Source organism: Pinus tabuliformis, chromosome X (genome assembly GCF_031772625.1).
Source record: "Pinus tabuliformis cultivar Carrire ecotype Pingquan chromosome X, CPIR1, whole genome shotgun sequence".
NCBI classification, from domain to species: domain Eukaryota; kingdom Viridiplantae; phylum Streptophyta; class Pinopsida; order Pinales; family Pinaceae; genus Pinus; species Pinus tabuliformis.
This window is the reverse complement of record NC_142308.1, coordinates 1,691,250,519-1,691,254,276: the sequence shown is the minus strand read 5'-3', so window position 1 is coordinate 1,691,254,276 and position 3,758 is coordinate 1,691,250,519.

The window sequence follows — 3,758 nt, the reverse complement described above, 5'->3', positions numbered from 1 at the left end:
TTTTAGAAATAGTTTTGCTTAGAAAAAGGGCGGTCATTTAAACCATATCCTGAATCTGTGTAATTAAGTTATTTAGTTAGTAGTATTTAAACCCTTCTCATGCATTTAGAGAAGGGTCCAGAAATTTATCAAAAACTTGTCCTCAGAACATGCACTTTTGCATCCTCAGAGGAGGTTTTGGTGAATGAATGGATCAAGATTTGTTGATGTTTGCATTTGATATCTGCTACTGATGTTGCACTTCTATACTCTTAGTGGATGTTAGAGCAAGGAGAGATAAATCATTGTCACTTGAAGCTTATGAGTAGGACTAGTCATAAATGGCACTTTTATCTCTTGACCATTTCTGCTTATATGCTAAAGTGATATACAGTTTTTAGTTGTTTATGTATTATTGCATGAATGCCTGAGTTATCATTTGGCACTTTTGTATGGTGATAGCTATTTATTTATGTTTAATGTATGAATAACTCATTATGCGATATGTTTTTCACAACTGTTTCGTATAACTTTTTATGCGAAGTGGTTCATCTTGATTGATTTCCTTTCTTATAATCGATGAATTATCTTTATTACCAGTTGTTATTTGAAATCTCTTTAGATCGCATAATAGAAGAATTACATCCCGGGTTAGTATAGACTTAGATGTTACTGCTTATTAGATTACAATAGCATAGAATTAGATTAAAGTTTGAATTAGAATATCTTAAATAGGAACTGTTAGATCAGCAACATCGAATTCTACACACACACACTCATAGATTGGGAAACTGGTCCCATTATCCCCAGTCGGACCCGCTATACCAAACGGATAAGGAGCTGCCAACCAAGGTCCGGACCAGGCGGGTATCCCCCTTGTTGTCGACCCGATTTTTGGGGCTTCAACATATTTGGCGCTAGAAGGAGGGCCTGAACTATGAATGGCAAGCAAATCTAAATCTGAATACCATTCTGAGAGTAAATCACCCTCATCATCTCCCCCAACTTCTCCATTACACTTAAATCCAGAGTTAGAAGTTGCTCAAGTATCAACCGCTGCTACGCACCCTGACATTTCAGAACAATCCACCATTGAACTTCCTGAAGTCGAATCTCTGATTCACAAACTTCAATGATTTTCCATTTCTCCTCAAAGGTCTGATAAATCTCAAGGCAGCGTGACTTCGCAATATAACCCTGCTCATCCCCTGACCAGGCTAGAGAGTGAAAAGTTTGGCATTCAGCCAAACAAATTACCTCTTCCCACAAGGAAAAGGGCATGGAAATCACCTAAAGAGTCCGATAGCAAGACTCCTTCGTCAACATCGTCCACCTCAACTTCTTCACCGCGAAGTCAACCATCCACTCCACCACTCCAGATCATCGTCCATCCGTCCACTAGAACCCCCACAACCCCTCTTCAATCATCTACAATCATAGTATCCTCATCCTCCCAGCCACAGGGATCATCTTCTGCACTTTCCTCTGTTAGCAGTTCAACAATGGCCCAGTCTCCATGGAATAACCCTGGGGTAGTCTTAATGCCTACACCCTTGAGTCAAATACCGGCCCATCCTGAGAAATGGCTGCCTAAGTTTAACCCCGAAGTATGGATGCTAGCAGAAGAGCACATAAATAACTTCATGTTATCCATTAACCTTAATGGCGTTACTAATGAAGATGTTGTTGTTTGTCTTTTTCCTTATACTCTGCAAGGAACAGCCGCGTCATGGTATTTTTCATTACCCTCCGGATCCATCACTAGTTGGGACATCTTCCAGGAGAAATTCCTAACCAAGTTTGGTGATGACAGGTCTACGGGAACGTTAATGAACGACCTATCCAACCTTAGAGCCGAATCTAGAGAGCCTATCAAGGATTTCAATTTACATTTCAACAAAATCTTCAACAAAATTCCTACTGCTTCCTAGCCCAACGAAGAAGAACGATGTGAATGGTATATCACCGCTCTACCATCAAACATAGCAATCTTCGTGGACAGGGCCAATAAAACAACCTTAGCTGATAACATGAAAGAAGCAATAGCAGTAAAGAAACGTATAATAGCCCTTGAAAAGAAATCCACGATAGAGGAACGTAAATCCAAAAAAGTCACCTTCAAGGAAGACTCCAAGAAGAAACAAGCAAAAGATCCATTCGATTTGGAAGGATTGCAAAAAGTTCTAAAGACCATGTCCAATGAAATGGTCGACATCAAAAAGCAAGTAGCAGAAACTTCTTCAAAAAAGCCCTACAGAGCTTTTAAAAGAGGTCCTTCAATGGATTCAAAGCCACCCAATGCCATTTCAAATGTTGAATCCGAGGAAGAGGAAGAGGAAATTGCCACTGAAGGGCAGACTGATGACGAAGAAGTTGTGGAATTACAAGGAATGTGGGATTTCATTCTCCCACAAGAGGAAGATCAAGAAGTATTCCCAGTTAGCACACGAAGCAAAAATCAGCTTGATCCTCCCCAGACTACCCCTAAGCCGAACAGCGCAAGCTCTCAATAAAGGATAAAGTTGCATCAAAGAAAACGACATCTAAAGTGACTCAAACCAGCCTAGTCCAAATAGATGAAACAACTCCATCTAAAACACTGATAGTGTCGGATGAAATGGAGTACAATATTATAGAAGACATGAAAATGACTAGGGCTAGCATCACCCTTTATGAACTGAGCAAGTTAAAGCATCAACATAAGATAATGATGAAAGAATTACATGCCGTGCCAGTTGCACCTTTGCCTGCCGGTGTACTTTCTCAAGCTTCCCATAACATGGGAAGGCCTCCAACTAACGCGATCAATAAGATTGATCCAAATGACATCGCTCTAATTGGAGGCAGATCAAGATCTCACACTCCCCTGTTTCTCCTTACTTATGAAATCTTCAATAAAAATGTGCACAATTGTTTGGTAGATTCTGGTGCTTCATCGAATATTTTACCCAAATCCAGAAGTACCAAGTTAAACATTCAACCACAGAAATTTGTTTTGCGCATAGTTCAGCTAGATCGATCTCAAGTCGAAGTGATTGGCGAACTAAATCAAGTAACCATAGGGTTGTCATCCAACCCAAAGGTATGTCAAGTTATTGACATTTTAGTTTCTCACATTCCTGAATTCTATGCCTTAATCCTTAGCAGGGATTGGTCAGAAAAACTCCGTGGATACTTCGCAACCGACTGGTCGCACATGTGGCTGCCCTACAACGGTAAACCGAATCAAGTAAAAGTTGAATGAGAGCTACATCAGAAGTACATAGTAACGGAGCTAGAGGGGGAAAATGAACCAGTAGCGTATAACAACAGCATTATTGGAAATTACTCGGTAGATTCTTTCCTCAAAAATTTCAATTCTCATGTGTCACCCTATTTAGAACACTCTGTTTTGTCCCAAGTCGAAAATTTTTCTCGAACTGATAGTTCGAAATGTATCAATTTTTTAGATAAACTTGTAAATAAATCTTTGTTTTGGAAATTATGTTTTGATGGTTCTAGATCTAACGAAGGAGCAGGAGCAGGATGTGTTTTGATTAGTCCAGAAGGAGATAAAATCATGCTCACATGCAGACTCGAATTCGATTGCACCAACAATACAACAGAATATGAGGCTTTGGTCCAAGGCTTGTACAATGCAATCGGGTTAGATGTCAAGTATCTTCAAGTTTTCGGAGACTCTCAGATTGTGGTTAAACAGGTACGTAACACTATACATTGCTTATCAAGTCATTTAAAACATTATCAATCCTTGGTTCAAGATCTGACTGAGCATTTCA